At 38.9% G+C, this 19598-nt stretch overlaps 1 pseudogene; it reads left to right on the plus strand.

Moving 5' to 3' along the window:
• The first annotated feature begins 321 nt into the window (after positions 1-321).
• On the plus strand, positions 322-17965 carry LOC124085016 (phytanoyl-CoA dioxygenase, peroxisomal-like; annotated as a pseudogene).
• Positions 17966-19598: the final 1633 nt, after the last annotated feature.

Here is a 19598-nt window from a genome sequence, read left to right on the forward strand (position 1 = left end):
TGACAGAACTCTTTTCAACTTACTAAACTGACACATCATCCCCAGTCAATGCTAATTCTCCTTTCCCATTTCCCCTAGCCAGGGCCACCACATTCTACCTCCTGGTTTTATGAATTTGGTTACTTTAGGGACACTCAGATACAAAGTATTTGTCTTTTCCTGACAGGTAATTTCACTTAGCACAGTGTCCTAGGTCTTTCCATACTGTGGCATGTGTCAGATCATCCATTCTTTTAAAAACTGAATAATATTCCATGGTATGTCTATATGGCACTCTGCTCATTGACTTCTCCAATGTGTGTTGCTTTCCTCCTTTCAGTGATGGTGAACAGTGCTGCTGTGAACATGGATGTACACATATCTCTTGTACACATATCTCTTAAAGAACCTGTTTTCCATTCTTGTAGTATCTTTTGCCTTTTAATTCCAGAGGCGAATTACTGGATCATATTGAAGTTCTTTTTTTTTTTTTTTTTTTTTACCCCGGGGGGCAGTGGGGTGGCAGAATTGAACTCAGGGACACTTAATCACTGAGCCATATCCCCAGTCCTTTCTCTGTATTTCATTTAGTGAGAGGGTCTCACTGAGTTGCTGAGAGCTTCACTAAGTTGCTGAGGCTGGCTTATAGCTCATGAGCTACTGGGATTACAGGTGTGGGTCACTGCCTCCTTTTCATATGGGATTTCTATTTTTAATTTGTGAGGATCGCCATCCTGTTTTAACTAGTGTCAGCAACATTTCATATTCCCACCTATTGGTGAAGCAGGCTTCCAGAGTCTCCATATCTTTGCAGCCACTGGTGACTTTCTATTTATTTATAGTAACCATTTTACCCATCCCCCACCACATTGGGGCCTCAACCAAGGATGTTTTCTTGTTAACAAAGTCTAGGACAATCATCTCACCTCCCCAAAGGGCAGATGATCCTCCATGTGGTTGCTTTGGCTGGGAGTGTTTCCATGGAAAGGTGAAAGGCTGCTGCATTCTGGCTCTGCCACTTCCTAGCAAATTAACTTCACTGAGCTTTTTCCTCCCCTATGAAACAGCAATAATTGGGCTACATGCTAGGATGATTGTAGGAAATCAACAGCACAATATGCTAAATAGATGAATAAATAAATGGAGGAGTGGAGAAAACCACATTTACAGAAGAATATTTGCATGGTCCATGTTCCTTTCACGAAAAAAGAATATATTCTCAGTGGCTGGAGATGCTGTTGGTAGATAGCCTTCAGGTGTGGCCTTGGCTTCCAAGCTGCCCTCCTGGCTATGAGTGTCATAATTACCCCAAATTTCATTGTATTTGATGACCTTTGCACAAGAAAGCGGGAGCTGAATCTCCAAACCTCAGTGCTTGTGTTCCACCACCACCAGCAGCAACAACAATAACAACAAAAAACCCTTAAAATTCAGGAAGCAAAAGTGAAACAAGGGAAATTTACTATGTGAAAGTGAGGTGAGAGTAAAGTAGAAGAAAGAGAGGCTTAAGCAGAGAGCACTCTCAAGAGCAGAGAATGTCAAAGAAGATAATGCTGTCTCCACATTTATTCCTATTTGATGTTTTCCAGGAGAACTGGGGACCTTCTGTACTCTTTGCCAGTCAGGTTTTGAACTCTTGCTTCACATGGTGCAGAAGAAGTTTTGACCTCCAAAACTATCATGGTGGCCATCCTATTTAGGTGGGCTTCATCTACAAGTTAATACCATCTTTCTTTTTTTGGTGCTGGGGACTGAACTCAGGGACCCTCGGCCACTAAGCCACATCTCCAGTCCTATTTTGTATTTTATTTAGAGACAGGGTCTCACTGAGTTGCTTAGTGCATCGCCATTGCTGAGGCTGGCTTTGAACTCACGATTTTCCTGTCTCAACCTTCTGAGCCTCTGGGATTACAGATGAGTGCCACTGCACTGGGCTTGCTTTCCCTTTTCTTAAGGATGAAATATCTACAGGAAATATTTAGAATTTTTATGCAAAGGAGGTTTTCTCCTCTCCTCTATGTCTTTATTCATCTATTTACATAATTTATTGACTTAATTCATTCATTTAATCCTGTTTTTGTAATTGTAAGGATTCAGGGATATATATTTTACACTTGGGATCACAACACACTTTTAAATTTTTTTATATTTTCCAGTGCAAGGGATTCCACTCAGTGCCAGGAGCATGCCAAGCAGGTGCCTACCCATTGAGCTACATTCCCAGCTCCCTCCCTTCTTTTGTGGGAACGTTTATTTGTCTGACTTTAGATTCTCTTCTATGTGTATCCCAGACCTCAAGTTTGGAGTTTCAGCTCACCACTCTTCTGTAACACTGGTTTCCTAGGAAAGGCCAAAAGTGAAGGCCAAAAGGCTGGCCATTTTCCAGTGGCTGATGTTCCCTCTGAACAAACAGATAATATCTTATGGTGTAGCTCAGTGGGTTTAATTCAGTGGTAGAGGACTTGCCTAGTACTGCAGGGCCCTGGGTTTCATCCCAGGAGTGGTGGGGAATGCAAATTCTAAGGCTCAATTCAATTCAGACTGCAGAATCAGAATCTAGAGGCGGCCCTTAAGTCTCTTTTATGTTCTGTTTCTGATGCAGGCTGAATTGTGGGAGACCAACCTCACATGTGACTGAGTCACAAGAACAGAAACCCGGCACTAAATGCTGAGAGTTGTGATACACTGGGACTGGATATATTTAGGAGTATAATTGGGATTTCTTGGTTCAGCCTCTCATTGCTTTGTTTTTCCTCTCTGTCATTCTGGGGATGGAATCCAAAGTTTGGTGCATGTTAGGCAAGTGTTCTACCACTAAGCTAAATCCCAGCCCTCTTAATATTTTTTAATTGGATTTTTCTGACCCTGCTATTGCTGAGCTTAGAGATCAGTTTTTTGATGGGTTTTTCCATATCAGCACTGTTGAGTTTAGCTTTCTGTGATGAAATATTTCATGTTTCATGTACAATATAGTAGCCCCAGCCACATGAAGCTATTGAGCTGTTGAAATATGTCAAATTAGGATGAGTGCAAGTGAGGGACTGCACTTTGGTATTCAATTAATTTCAGCTTAAATAGCCAGAAGTGCCTGGTGGCTTTCATCTTGGACAACACTGGCCAAGATTTATAGTGAATATTTCCTTTAGTCTTAGACTTCTTAAAGATTTGTGACAGTTTTTCTCCAGCTTTCATTGTTTCTTAGAATGGTAGCTTTTGGAATAAGGAATAATCATTTTTGAAGTGCAAAATGTCAAGTTTTTTTTTTAACTTGAAGACAAGTAGAGAGGGGAAAGTAAATACATGTAAGTCATTATTCCACCATTGACAAATCGTAAACTTGCTGGTGTTTTCCGTTCCTATGCATAGTATTAAAACCCAGGAATATACTGTATGAGTTTTGTGCATGCATTGCTTTCACCTAACATTAGCTTATAAACATTTCCATATCATTAAAATTTCCCCAAGAACAACAATGACAAAGAAAACATGCTACAGGAATTCAGGAGAGGCAATAAGACCATTGGTCTAGAGTCTGGGATCTGAGTGTCTTGGCAATGACAATTTGCTGACAGTCATTGACCCAGGTAGGGTGTTACCCCCTCTGCCTCTGAGAGAGCAGACAGGAGCTCATAATTCTGAATCTTGACTTGCATTCTTCCTGGATTATGACACTGTCATCACAATTGATAGAGATGTCACTTAAGAAATGATAACCTGTTCATGAGAAGTGATACTCTAAAAGGAAGTCTTTTAACTAAAGAAACAATGAGAAAATAGTAAAAATAATGAGATACTGTGTCAATAATCTCTACTTATAGTTTGGAAAAGAGATTTTAGAAAAAGAATTTTTAGTTCTTACACATATTTAAAATTAGACTAGACTGTGGGATATAAATGAAAGGACTTAAAGCAGCAGTGTGTACTTGTCAGGGTGATGTGGGAAACCTGAGCATCTGGTGTCTGTTTAGGGAACTCCTTTCCTGAGAGAACCACCCCAGAGCAGGCAGTTGTTTCTAGACAAGGTTGACTCCCCAATTTTACTTTGTTTGCCTTAATTCACACGCTAGGTAGCTACTCATACTTCAGGGCCTATTGTCCCTGCCAGTTTCCATCCTCAGCAATTCCAGTAAGTAGATGTCATTTTAACTGGTAACTCTACTATGTATATAAATGCTTTTCTAGTGGTATTTTGGATCTGATATAAAATATATATTGCCTGTTTGAATTCATTATACAAATGCTTTGTTTGTAGGATTTGTTCTAATTAATTAGAATTGTGGATGCTTTTGAAGATCTTGACTTTAATTTTTCTATATTTTTTCTAAACTTCAGAAAGAAGGAAAACTACTAGAAAATATATAATCTGAGTTTTGAAAATGCAAGCATGGGGGCTGGGGATATAGCTCAGTTGGTAGAGTGCTTGCCTTGCATGCACAAGGCCCCGGGGTTCAATCCCCAGCACCACAAAAAATAAATAAATAAATAAATAAATAAAACAAAATAAAAAATTAAGTATGTTTTATTACAACTAAGTTAGCTTGTTCTTTGGTTAAATTAATATATTAGCTAAAATTTTTTGTTTTCATTATATTCTTTTTCTCTTTGTCTTTTTTTTGGTTTCACTAAGTTGACCAAATTGGTATTTAACTCCTTGGCTTTAGCAATGTTTCTGTTTCAGCTTCTTGAGTTGCTGAAATTAGAAACATAGGTTTATTACTTTTTTTTTTTTTTAGTGATGGGGATTGAACCCAAAGGGTAGTTCAACATTGCATTCCCAGTACTTTTTAATTTTTATCTTGAGTCAGGATCTGGCTGAGTTCCTTAGGGCCTCACTAAGTTGCTGAGGCTAACCTGGAACATGCATCTCTGCCTCAGCCTCCTGCGTCCCTGGGATTATAAGTGTTTACTACTGTACCAGACAAGTTTTATTCTTATGTCACCTTAGGGGAAAACCCTGATCTACATAAATATTGTTACAGCCATAATTTCAGTCTTACAAGAGGTGTTGGGTGATTATATTTGCTGATATCTTTTTTAATATTGTGATTTCTCTTTGTTGATGTTGTTCTAATTAGTTATGCATGACAGTAAAATGCATTTTGACACATCATACATAAATGGAGTATAACTTCTCATTCATGTGGTTGTACATGTTGTAGAGTTACCCAGGTCATGTAATCATATTTACACATAGGCTAATAATGTCTGATTCATTCTTCCATCATTCCTACCCTCATGCCTCTGCCCCTCCCTGCACTCCCCTCTGTCTAGTCTAAAATACCTCTGTTTTCCCCCTCTCCCTTATTGTGAATTAGCATCCACATATCAGAGAAAACATTTATTCTTTGGTTCTTTGGGACTGGATTATTTTGCTTAGCATAATATTCCCCAGTTCCACCCTTTTACTGGCAAATGCCATAATTTCATTCTTCTTTTAGGTTGAGTAATATTCCATTGTGTATATATACCACAGTTTCTTTATTCATCTGTTGAAGGGAAGGTTGGTTCCATAGTTTAGCTATTGTGAATCCAGCTGCTGTAAACATTGATGTGGCTGCATCACTGTAGTATGCTGATTTTAAGTCCTTTGGGTATAAACCTAGGATTGGGTTGACTGGGTCAAATGGTGGTTCCATTCCAAGTTTTCTGAGGAATCTCCATAATGATTTCCATAGTGGTTTCACCTATTTACAGTTCCACCTCATTAGCTGATATGTTGTATATTTATTTGGATTTTGGTATTTTGATTATTTCTGAGAATGTATTGAATGAATTGAAAACATAAAATTTCTTGAATTAATTTCCCAACTGAAAACCGTGTACATGCACTCCAGAAAAAATTTAAAAATCAGAGAAAAGGAGGGAATTCAAAAAAATCACCCATAATTGCATTATTGAAAGGCAATCACTGTTAAAAATATTTTTGGTGTATTTCTCAGCAGTCTCCTTTGCACAAATAGTATCATATTTATATCATTGTAATCATATTTTATTATAATAGCCATTCTCCACACACTCATTTCCTTCAGTTTTCATGCCTGGGTCATGTTCCACTGAGTGGATATAATGTGATGAGTTAATATTTTTCCCATTACTGTACCTTTTGTGACCACTGTTAATGTTTTGGACATGAAGTTTTTCAACCATTTTAAGATCATTTTCTTAAAGACCTACAATTAGAAGTATTGAATATAGGATATCTCATTTCTTGGCTTCTTGGTACATAATGGTAGGTTGTAAATAAGTTTGGACTTATTTAGTGCCTTTTGTCCTGTAGGTATACTTTGGATAATAATGTGCTAAGCCTGGAACAGAGAAAATTTTATGAAGAAAATGGATTTCTTGTTATTAAAAATCTAGTATCTGATGCTGATATTCAACGCTTTAGTAGAGTAAAACTCTTGGTTATTTTGCAAAATGTGTATTAGGGCAATTATGCCATTTGCAGGAAAATGGATGAAACTGGACAACATCATGTTAGGATCAATAGGCCAACTCAGAGTCAAGGGTCATTGTGTTCTCTCACGTGGAAACTAGAGAGAAGAAAGGGGTAAAAAGAGGTCTCATGAAAATAGAAGGGAGATCAATAGAGTACAGCAACAGGTTCTGTGGGAGGGAGGAGAGAGAAAGGGGAGATGACCCAAGAATTCTATGTGCAGATATGAATATACCACAATGATATAATTATTATGTGTAATTATAATGCATGAATAAAAATTGATATACTATGTATTACATGTATGTAATGGGAATACAAGTTAGACTAGCCTCTGCAAGTTCAAGTAATTTTGAGAGATGTGGTTTGTTGGGATGTGTTATGAGCATAGGCTCTGGAGCCAGACTTTCTGGCCTTAATCTCAGTTCTACCTCTTAACATGGTGTATCTCACACAGGTGGCATGTCCCACACAGTCACCTTAGTTTTCCATACCTTTGTGTACTCCTCTGTAAAATGTCCATAATAATAGTACTGATCTCCTAGCATTGTTGATAGGACAAAAAAGGTAAAATATGTGGAGAGTACCATGAAGAGGGTCTGGCATCAGGTAGTTGTTACAGGAGTATTTGCTACTACAGGCCAAGCATCCTTAATCTGAAAATTCAATATCCAAATCATTGAGCACCAAGATGATGTCACAAGAGGAAAATTCCGCACTTGACACCATGTGATGGTCATGGTCACAACACACACACACTAAAACTATGTATAAAATTACCTTTAAGCTATGTATATATGGCATATAGAAAACATAAGTTCTGTGATGAGCCGTGGGTCCCATCGTTAGGGTATCTCATTATTATTTTATCATCATCATCATCATCTTCATTATCATTATTTTCAGGACTGGGGATTGAACCCAGGGGAGCTTTACCACAGAATTCCATCCCAGACCTTTCCATATATATATTTTTTGAAACAGAGACTTGCTAAATTGATTAGGCTGGCTTCACACTTATATCCTGCAGCCTCCTGTCCTGAGTGTCTATGATTAGATGCCTGAGCCACCACAATCAGCTCATTATGTATACGCCAACATAACAAAATCCAAAAAAAAAAAACCCCTAAAATCTGAAATACTTTGAAGTATTTCAGATAAGGAATACTTAGCCTGTATTATTACAATGTAATTATGAAACTATTTCTCCACTGGTGTGTTAAGCCAAGCAATATTTTCATCCGGGTAGTGGATTCCAGCTAGGAGGCCACGATTGCAGAGTTGGCCATTTTCTCTTCCCTCCCATCAAAATGATTCTACTAGGCCTGAGGGCGGAGGAAGTAGAGAGAAACTACTCCTGTACCTGCCAAGCTTTGCACAGGTCCAGGCCAACCAGGGGCTTGGAGCAGAGGTCATGACATTGTTTGTAATTTAATTTTCTAGGGTTGAATTTGAAAAAATCTGCAAAAAGCAGTCGAAACCAGCAGGACTAGCGGTCGTGAGAGATGTGTCCCTTGCAAAATCAGAATACATTCCAAGTGGAAAACAATCTTGAAGGTTCAGAATTTGCATGATGATAAGGAGCTCTTCAGATACTGCACTCTCCCAGAGGTTAGAGACTGCTCTTGTTTGGGTTTCTCCTTCATAGCCAGCCTGCAGGTCTTCCCCAAGACCTGGTGATTGTACTGAATTTAACAGCTTTCCACACATGGTGCTAGAGTGGTGTTCTCAGCTGGAGGAAATTTTGTCTTCCAGTGGATACTGGCAATGTCTTAAGACTTTCCTTATTTCCAGGATTTTCTGGTAGTTACAACAGTGGGGGAGGATGCAATAGTGGCTTCTAGTGGGTCGTGGCCACATATGCTGGCAATAGGGCCCAAGATCCTATGATGCACAAAAGAACTCTCTCCCCAAGAATTATCCCAACCAAGATACCAATAGCACCAAGACTGAGAAACACCACTATGGATTGTGTTAATTATCTTTTGTTAAGAAAAACAGGAATTAAAGAGCAAGGGCTTTATTAAAGTAAATATCAACAGGAGTGAAAGTAGTGTAAATGTATTCATTCTTCTATTTGTTTTATGAAGCTTGTCATTTGAGTTATGAATTTGCTTTTATTTAATCTTTTAGTTGTATATAACAGTAGAATGTACTTTGACATGTCGTACATATATGGAGTTTAATTTTCCATTCTTGTGGTTATATATGATGTAGAGTTACACTGGTTGTGTATACATATATGAACATAGGAAAGTTCTGTCCAGTTCATTCTATTGTCTTCCCATTCCCATCTCCTTCCTTTCCCCACATTCCACTTTGTCCCAATCCAGGGAACCTCCACTCCTCCTTCCCCCACCTATTTGAGTCAACATCCACATATCATAAAGACATGAATTTGCTTTTAAATTTAAATTATGTTTTATGTAATCTTGTTTATATATGGTGCTAAGGATTAAACTCTGGGGCACTTTATCACTGAAGTAATCCCTCAGTCTTTTTATTCTTTGTATTGAGATATCAGTCATGCTGTGGTTGAGGCTGACTTTGAACTGATGATTTTCTTGCCTCAGCTTCCTGCGCAGCTGGGATAACAGGCATACATCACTATGGCTGGCTTAAATTAATTTTTTAAAAATTATTCTTCTTTGAGAGTAATTCATACTTCATGGATGGAGTTGGAGAATATCATGCTAAGCAAAGTAAGCCAATCCCAAAAAACCAAGGGCCGTATGCTCTCTCTGATAAGTGGATGCTGATCCATAATGGATGGGGAGAGGCATAGGGAGAATATAGGAACTTTGGGCAATTGGGAGGGAGTTTGGGGGCAGGAAAGATGGTGGAATGAGATGGACATCATTACCCTAGATACATGTATAACTGCACATACGGTGTGACACATCATGTACAACCAGAGAAATGAAAAGTTGTTCTCTATTTGTGTACTATGAATCAAAATGCATTCTGCTGTCATATGTACCTAGTTAGAATAAATATATAAATTAAAAAGAGTAATTCATATTTCAAGAGAATTTAAGTAATTCATATTTCAAGTAGATCAGGAGAGTACAACATGAGAAGAAGTCTCTCTCTACCCAGCCTCACTTGCTGTGAGCTCTTTGTGCATTCTTTAGGAATTAGCTCCTGCAGCCTCAAGTTTGTTCATACACTCCCACCTTTGAGCACCATGGTCTCCTAACCACTTGTTTAAAATGATTTGAAAGAGACATTCTATATAGCAATTATGAAAAACCATAACCAAATGCCTTAAGAGTGTTTGACTCCTGAAGACAGATTGCATAGGTAAATCACCTGTGATGTCCTATTCAGCCCATGGAGAGAAGGCCCAGGGGAAATGATCCCCAACTATCAGTGCTTCAACCTCCAGTGCTGTGATGGGAATGAAGTCTGCAGGTGCTCACAGAACTTGAAGTCAGAGGCAACTCGTGGTGGATGAAGTACTACCATCCTTGACTTTCAGATTTCCTATTTTCCTTTCTCCTCTGCTCAAACTCCATGGGGACAGAGACCTCCTTTTCTTGTTCACTTTTGAGCCCCGTACTGGCCAATACTCTGCCTGGTTCATGGACCTTAGGGAAGAATTGTTGAGGGAGTGGCCACATATATTGAAAGAGGTCCCCTGACTCATTGTTCTACTTTCTGCTGGGCCAGAGGTGACAGCCCCAAGTCATGATGGACCCTTCTTATGCAGAGTCTCCCAGGAGGAGGGAGACATGGCCTTCTGCCTGGGCCATCCTCTGTGGCTTTGGTTAGCAGAAGAGCTGATCCTGGGATTCCTAGTTGATACCTCCCAGATACCCTTATCTTTCTTGTAGGGTAAAAGAGAAAGGTTACACTTCAAGCTTGCTCAAAAAGTTCCCATTGAATGCTGAGTATTGGAGATCTGGAATGATTTCTAACTCTAAGGTTTCCATGATTTGTCAGCAGTGTTGTGAAATACCAATTAATGTTTAAATTGTTGCTATTTTGTTTCTTGTGTGGACATTTTATGCCTCTTGTCTGCATTTCTGATTTCCAATGAGTTTGTTTTTCCTTCTCCTTTTCTCAGATTCTGAAGTATGTGGAGTGCTTCACTGGACCCAATATTATGGCTATGCACACAATGCTGATAAACAAACCTCCGGATATGGGTAAAGGGCTCTTATTTGTTAAAGAGATGAAAGACAAAAAGATAGTTTAATTAACACAGGTAAATGTGATGTTTAGAAGCATTCATGTGTGTAACTGTCAAACTTTGAATTGAGTGAATGTGAGTGTTGCTAAGTCTTATTATAGCTCATGTTATATCAACGTTAAAGTAAAAGTGATTTCAGATGATGTTTTTAGGGTTATTATAACTTTTCCAATGAATGGTTCTCTGAAATGACAGTTTAAGAAATGTGACTGTTCTTGTATCATAGACTCCTTCTATTCAACATCTCTAATCTTCACCAGCCATTCTTAGCCTGTTGGATTCTGCATTCCTGATTTGAAGACATCATTATTAGTAACAGGACGAAAGCTGTGACTATAAGTCACACTCAAGTCCTTGTGGTGCCTTATGCTTGCCAAAACCTAGATTCTAAATTCTCACAGTGACACTGATTCTGCAAGTAGATCCCAGGTGTCTGCCTTTTAATACCCACCTCCAGAGATTCTACTGCAGATGGCTCTTGGACCACACCAAGAGATCCTTTTACAATGCAGCAGAAATCAGCCATGAGAAGGTTTTATCCCTGTGTACTTTTTCTTCCTTCTGACGGCTGGGAGAGGTTTAAGTGATAGGATGTCTTCCTCCATGATGTCCTTCCTTTTGAGGGGAGGTGGTCTGGGAACCAAGTGCCTAGAACAAAGCTGGGGAAAATGTCCCTGTGTTTAGTGTTTCTGACTGGACACTGACTGGACACAGGATGCCTATTGCTCTGTGAAGTAGGACCTCTAAGGGAACTGTTTTTGGAATCAGCCACATAGAAGGGGACCTCAGCTGGGCTCTGTATTGCACTTTGTAATCCTAGCGACTTGGGAGGCTGAGGCAGGATAAGCTCAGATCCAAAGCCAGGATCAGCAACTTCGCAAGATCCTGTTTCTAAATAAAAAAATAAAAATGGCTAGGGATGTGGCTCAGTAGTTAAGCACCCCTGGGTTCAATTACTCATTGAGACTATTCTTATGAGACGGAAACTCAGACCCCTACCACAAAAATACAAAACAAGAAAAATCTGAAGAAAAAAAAAACTTTAAACATAATTGTAATAGTCTGTTTAATTTAATTTAATTAGTCCAGCTTTTTTAACAAAATAATTACTGCATGCTAGCTCTGTGCCAAATATAGAGTGATAAAGGAATAAAGCAAAACAGAGATCCCATCCAAGCCACCATCCCTAGAAAAGAAGGTAAGCACCCAGCAACCAGACACTCAGAAGATAAGTGTAGATTCTGAGCACCATCTTGACTGCTATTTCAGTGTGGAACTTGTCCCTTTAGACAGGTTTTGCACAGCATTTGATGTGGTTGTTTTTTTTCAGGAGAAGGTCAATATGTTGTTTATTCAGGCAAAGAATAATAAGTATGAGGCTTGAGCCTCTTTTGACAGCAGGCTCATTTCAGGCAAGAAGACTTCCCAGCACCCCATGCACCAGGATCTGCACTATTTCCCCTTCAGGCCCAGCAATCTCATTGTGTGTGCTTGGACGGCCATGGAACACACTGACCGGAACAATGGCTGTCTGGCTGTCCTCCCAGGCACCCACAAACTTCCCCTGAAGCCACATGACTACCCCCAGTGGGAGGTAGGTCTGTCTTACCACTGAGTCTGGATCAGAATCTCTTTCCCTGTTGTAATTTCATGTCAAAAACTTGGAAAAGAGACTGCCTTCCTTTCTCAGCAAATCATTGTCCTGAAATCTGCATTTGGGATCAGGAGGAGTTCAAGGACATCAGATCAAATATTCATTATATTTGTTCTTTCATCATATGTGTGAAAGCCAGCCAGTATGGACACTTGGGTAGGAGCTGCCTAGGATCTGAGATGGTGAGGCCTGATGGCAGAGGTCAGGCATCAACCCTTCAACTCTGGTGTTTGTGACATGCCCACTGACTGAAGACTGTCAGAGTAGAGGAAGGGAGGGAGGGATTGTCTCCTTGCCCCTGTGAGGACCAGCAGAGGCTCAGGGGTGGAGGTGGAGGTTGAGCTGAGCCTTGAAGGACAAAGTAGAATTTCCTACCACAGAAATTCTCTATGGAGGCCTCAGGTCAAGGGCAAGTGTGAACCGGGCTAAGGAGGAGGAAAGATGGAAGATGCTCACATTCCAGAGAGGCTGGGTGCTAGTGGCACATTTTGGGACTTAGAAGGGGAGAAGAGCTAAAAATGTACATTAGGATCTGATTAAGGATTTTAGTAGTGAGTCTCGAGGTTATATGTGGAGAATGGGGTGCTTCCTTTTTAGGAAGCTGGAAGAACTTTCATTTTGTAACTAAAGTGTTTTTCAGCAATAAGTCTCATGTAAGAAATGTACATATTTTGAGGATATAATTTGATTATTTTTCCATACACACCTGGTACCACAATCAAAGGAATCCATTGATACCCTCCCAAAGCAACCACTGAGTTACTTTCCGTTCCTGTCGTTTAGTTTGAATTTTATAAAATGTTATATAAGTATAGTCCTATGGCATACACCTTTTTGGGGGGTGTGGCTTCTGTTGCTCAGCATAGTTATTTTGAGGTTCACCAAAGCTGACATATCTCTCAATAGCTTGTTCTTTGTTCCTTTCCATTCTGTTGCATGACTGAACAATAGTTTGTATATGCATTCAAATGTTGATGCTGGGGAGCTATTAAGGTGCCTCTGTACTCATGAATGATGAGGTCCAATTCATTCTTCAAAAACATGTTCTCACTGTTTGAGGTCTAGAAGCCTAGAGGTAGAGAGGAGATTCTCAGGATTTTCTGTGCAAGACCAGAAGATCCTGAAATCCCTGATGAATCACTGGCAAAATCTGCTTTGAATTGAAAGTGCAGGCTGATGGCCTCAGAGAATCGCAGCAGCCATTTGGTGCTGCTTCTTTGTTCTTCCAACTTTATTTTATTTCAAATTTTTAGTTGTAAATGGACACAATATCTTTATTTTATTTGTTTATTTTTTAAATTGTGTTGCTGAGTATCGAACCTAGTGCCTCGCATATGTGAGAAAAGGGCTCTACCACTGAGCTACAACCCCAGCCCTGTTCTTCCAACTTTAATCCCATCCAAGCCACAATTCTATTACACAGTAATGCTTAGGAAGCATTACTTAGGAGAGTCTTCACCTTATTTGTTATCCCACATATCAATCATCCCTAGACACACCATCATCTACCAGAAGTCCCTTTATTTTTGGCATGTCTTAATCCAATCAAACTGACAATGTAACCATTATACTGGGTCAAAGTTACCATGTTCTGCAGTAGGACGATGGTCATTTCCCAAAAGAATACTTTTAGCATGAGAAATGGGACACTTTTGCCCAGATGCTTAAAGGCTCATCATCTGTAGTCACTTCTCACTTTAATTTCTTTAATAAGGATAGAATACATTTTCTTGAGTTATGACTACCTTTGGAAATAGTTATCAATAAACAATATTTAATCTTACTATTCTCTTTGTACACTGAATATGACATAAGTCCTTTGAGCTCAGAAAATATGAGCCTTTTCACCATTCTATTTTGGGGGAATAATTAGGCTAAGATACCTTAAGTAATACAAGAATGATGTGAACAAAATTCTAGGTGAGGTGAATGTCTGGCTGGGGAAGTATGTTAAGATTAAGCTGGGAATGCCTAAGAGAAAGGTGTTCACAAGCATTCACCACAAGAGGCAAAGCTGATCTCAATTACTTATAATTCAATGAGGAAGTGTAGGTAAAATTCAAAATGTTCATTTGGTCAAAAAAATGAGTGAATTTATTATTAACCTATGACCTTAATTTTTTGCATTGCTAGGGTTCAAACTCAAAACCTTGCACATGCTAGGCAAGCCCTCCACCTCTAAGCTACATCCTCATCTCTTTGTAAAAAATCTTTTTGAGAGAGGATCTTGGTAAATTTACTTAAGCTGTCCTGACCTTGGGATGCCTGACTTCAGCCTCCGTAGTCGCTGGGATCACAGGTGTGCACCACTGTACCCATAACATATGACTTTCAAAAACCAGACATATGACAGACTCATGCATCTTTTATAATTTTAGAATTTAACTTAGATAAGTCTTCCTCTTGGTAGAAGTCAAAGAACCCTTGCTGTCCCTGCAGAGTCATGCACAAAGTGTTCATTTTGGTACTTTCTCCAGTGTAGACTGTGCCTGTCTTATGTGTTCCAGGGTGGAGTTAACACCATGTACCATGGGATCCAGGACTATGACCAGGACCATGCCCGAGTGCACCTTGTGATGGAGAAGGGAGACACTGTCTTCTTTCATCCTTTGCTCATCCATGGATCTGGCTGGAACCAAACTCAAGGATTCAGGAAAGTACGCATTCACAATGCTCCAGTTTTGAAAGGTGAATGGGTTCAAAACAGAAATTATAGGTATTGTAACATATAAAAGATTTATGATTTTTAACTAAACTGGATTGTATTTTCCATTTTACTTACCAGAAAGGATATTTCCTTTTTTTTTTTGTTTCCTCTACTTAGTCAGAATCCAGGTGTCCTCAGGATCCTAAACCTGTTCCTCTTGAATCTTGGTCATTTGTGGAATTGTTTCAGAGCAGTAGATCACCTTGCAATGCACAGCTTCTGCTTTCTGAGCAAAAACAAGGGCTGAAATACTCAAATAATCACATTTGGGGTTAGGGTTCTAGCTCAATTGGTGGAGTACTTGCCTAGCACATGTGAGGCAGTGGGTTGGATCCTCAGATGCACATAAAGTAAAATGAAGACATTGTGTCTACCTATAACTAAAAAATAAATTTAAAAAATATAAAGATTGGTTATTTAGGCAATTATGCCATTGTCTCATATATACCTTTTAAAAAATATAATCATAGCTTGGTAAAAGTTTTTTATAGTTCCTTAATTAGCATTTAGCTAGTGGGCAGGAGGGAGAGGCTGACCTACAAGGTAGACACATTTAGATGCCAGGGAGGTGGGCTTGCAGTTTAGAAGTCAAATCTGTGTGTAATAATTACTTTCTGCAAGGGATACTCCTTGCGCGGTTGTTGACATTTATGAGATGCTTTTCTCCATTATCAATATTCACCCTGCACAGGTAATTTCCTGCCATTTTGCCAGTGCTGATTGCCACTACATTGACATGAAAGGCACCAGTCAAGAAAATATTGAGAAAGAAATTGTAGAAACAGCAAGAGAATTCTTTGGAAATGCAAATACCACAGATTTGAAGGTACACTTGCCTGAAATGACCAAGTAAAAATGTTTCAGATTTTTTTCCTAAGATACTTAATTAAGCCCTGAATTAATATGAGTGTAGGGTATGGATCCTTCTAGGACATTCAAACAAACACAAAGGTTTGGGATTCAATCAGATCTCCTTTCTTGATAAAGAATATTTCCATTAGAAAATCTGGTAAAACTCCAGAGTGCAATTCTGGGATCAATATTCCTCTCAGTAAATTTGCATGTGGTGTTAATGAGAGGCATAATGTGTGTGGAGCAGAGATGAAACATCTCTAAGGGGGCAGTAGACAGTGTTTCAAGTGCTTTCCTAATTGATACACATCACTTGGAAAGTATTTGTTAAGTGGTAGATATTCAATGCCACTGATGAGGAATAGACAAATTAGCAATCAAGGCAATTAAATAAACCTGTTCACTTTGTAGAAAATACACGTTTTAGTCTCTGAACCAAGAAGTTATTCCTATTGTATTTCATTTGCATGAGATAATGAATAGTACAGTCATGTCCCTTCCCAAGAGATTGAGTGTGATGATAACTCTGTGTTATCCTGGATGCTCTAGGTCAACACATAGGGCCTTTGGGAACCATCAGAACACCTCCTCAGGATGGAGAATCTTGCTTCTCCCTTTAGAACCTACAAATGTGTCTCTTTTTTGAAAATGCTCCAAGATTGGGGATTCAATCAACTGAAATGTTGGAAAATATTCAGGATATCTAAAAATATTTGAAAGAAATTGCATCTATACTGAACACATACAGACATTTTTTTCTCATCCTTATTCCCTAAACAATAGTGTATGTAATCTGGATAGTGTTTTTATTATACCAGGTGCTATAACTAATCTAGAAGTAATTTGAAGAATATAGGAGGATGTACAGAAATTATTTGATTCAAGGGTTAGAGCATCCATGGACTTTAGTATCTGATGGGGGTCCTGGACTGTACATCACATTTCAAGCTTGTGAAGGTTGTCCTGAATCAACACTACCCTGATTTATTTTAGGTACTTTATAAGTTAGAGTTTGTCAGGCATATTTAGAATAACAATAGAATAATAGAATAACAATGCCAAATTATATAATTCTAAGTTATAAAAACACTTTCATGTCCCTTTTCTCATTTTCTTCACCAGAACTCAGTGGTGCTATACAGTCTATGTAAAGAGGAATTAGAGTCCCAGAGACTGGTCTAAGTAACAGAGCTAGATTTCAGAGTAAAGCTAATTCTGACATTATTCTTTCCACAATACCCTGCTGTTTGCTCAAGAAAAAAAAGAAATAATATCATCTTTGTTGCTTTATTAATAATGGTGCAGGGTGCATTGTGGCACATGCCTGTAATCCCAGCTACTTCATAGCTTGGCTGAGGCAGGAGGATTGCAAGTGAGGCCAGCTTCAGCAACTTGGCAAGGAACTGGAAAAATAAAAAGGGCTCAGATGTAGATTAGTGGAGAGTGCCCCTGGGTTCCATCTCTCATCTCTAGTAAAGCACAAAAAAAAAAAAAAAAAGGAGAAAACCCAAAGAAACCGTTAACAATGGCACCACTTTCACTACTATGATCTCATCAGATATGAGCCTTCAAAGTAGTTCAGACAAATAAAGTAAAGATAAGCAGAGAGAAGGGTAGTGAACTGCTGTGACTTAGCATCACATCTCCCAGAAGCATCACTTGCGATCAACAAGGCTGACAGGTTGGGGATCCATCCATGTAGTTAGCACTGTTTTAAATGTTGGCAAGAGAATTATTTGGAGTTCCAGAAATTGCTTTATTTACTAATCAATATAATGATCATAGCTTTTTTTTTCTTTTTTTTTTCATTTAACGATTTCTAGAGGCTAGAAATCTCATTTCTTATGGGGAATAGACCAATGGAAGTCTTCCATACACTCACTATGTTTGGTATTATTTCCAGGATTTTATCATGTCTCACGCACAACTTGTGAAAGGAGAAAGAACCAACTTTTGAAACTCTTTTAAAGGAAATTGAAGGAAACAAGGATTCTGAGGAAAATATTTTCGTATTAGAATAGTGTAATCTATCCTAATACTTGTTACCAAAATCAAGAAAGGTATTGGGGCTTTCATTGCATAGAGTTGATTTTGCAGTGGAATGGTGCTATGTGAAATACTGCTGATTTTTAGAAAAACTGATTTGGGATGAAACCTAATAAAGATGATGTATGATTTAAGTTTATTCAATCAGTTCCTTGCACTGTATTAGCTCTTTGAAATTATACACACAGATGCTATAACTGATTAGAAGTGATTTGAAGTAAATGGGAGGATGTACAGAGATTATTTTATTATTTTATTATTTATTTATTCCTTGAAATGCAGTGTGCACGGAGATGAGCATCTCTGTCCTAATAAACACTCCACCTCCTAATTTCACTTCATGAAAGATTTCCAATCTAGAATCATGCATAGTACATTTACATTTGGTGAAGGGCATACAAAGGACATTACATGATCAAAATAAGAATGGATCCTCATTCCAGCTACCATCCTTCAAAAACAAAATATCTTCTCCAATCTTTTCCTTTGTTTCTAAGGAATGTAGACAAGGACATCTTCCCTTAAGCTTCTCTTTAAACAGGGCAACTAAAAGCCTTCAGCATTTATGAATGAAACCTAAGCTGTTTTGAGGAAAAGGGACATTTTAAGATACTTTAACCTAAATGAGGAGTGAGCCTGAACTGGGATTTATTTCAACATAGCAGACATTTCTATTCCACTTGAGGGCAGCAAGGAGCCCTGGTCCTTATTTTGTGGCTTCATTAAGAAAGAATCAGCCAGTTCCTTTCTTGTCATTCTGCTCAGCACATCCATGTGTTTCCATGGGTGTTAGTTTATTGAGGGAGGCCCCCAATTGTTCTTAGCCCCAGCAGGAAAGGAGCAAAGGCAAGAGAATCATTAAGAGGGCCTAGGGAACTGGTCCTAGAATGATATGAACTAAATGTAAATAAGGAAAGTCAGGGCAGACAGCATGCAGAGAGCACTGCTTTGATCTAGAACCTGTTTCAAACTACTTCCAACCTGGATTTGCTTCCCCTGCTTGGGCCTCCCAAGTTGCTGTGATTAAAGGTGTACACCCCTGTGACCCACTCTTCCTGATTGGAAAAATGAAACTTCAGGCTGGGGTTGTGACTCAGTGGCAGAGTGCTTGCCTAGCATGTGTGAAGCACTCAGTTCGAGACTCAGCACCACATATAAATAAATAAAATAAAGGTCCATAGACAACTTAAAAAAAGAAAGAAAAACCAAACTTAACCAAGGAAAACAGCACAATTTTGAGTCTCCATGTGCATCTGTCAGTGAAAGCCAACTCTTCTGTCAGGAACATGCATTTCTCATCTCATCAGTGTTCCTTCACTCCATTAGTTCACATAGCAATTTGCAGGCACCCACTCTGTAGTGGGAGGGGAATGACAGAAGGATGACTAGGGCTGCTTTTCACCTGTGTGCAACCTACCTGGAAAGGGTGGGAGCAAACCTCTGCTGGAACATGAAGAGATGGGACAGGAGGAGAAGCCTGGCTACTCAGTGGAAGGGGATCTGTTTGAGAGGGGTTTAATTTCACCAGACAGTAATCTAAAAGTTTATGCTCAAAGCACAAAATAAAACAATTCCTTCTAGGAATTTTGGGACTCAGAGTTGAGGAAAGCCAGAGACCTTTGCTCACATAAATGTTCTTGGAGCTCCCCCACTTTACTCCTGTGTTCTCTTGAATATATAAAATTGAGATAAAAATATCTATACAATAAAAATACCCATCTTACGGTTT

Source organism: Marmota monax, unplaced genomic scaffold (assembly GCF_021218885.2).
Source record: "Marmota monax isolate L192 unplaced genomic scaffold, Marmota_monax_Labrador192_F-V1.1 WCK01_AAM20220418_F8-fsc00090, whole genome shotgun sequence".
Lineage (NCBI taxonomy): Eukaryota > Metazoa > Chordata > Mammalia > Rodentia > Sciuridae > Marmota > Marmota monax.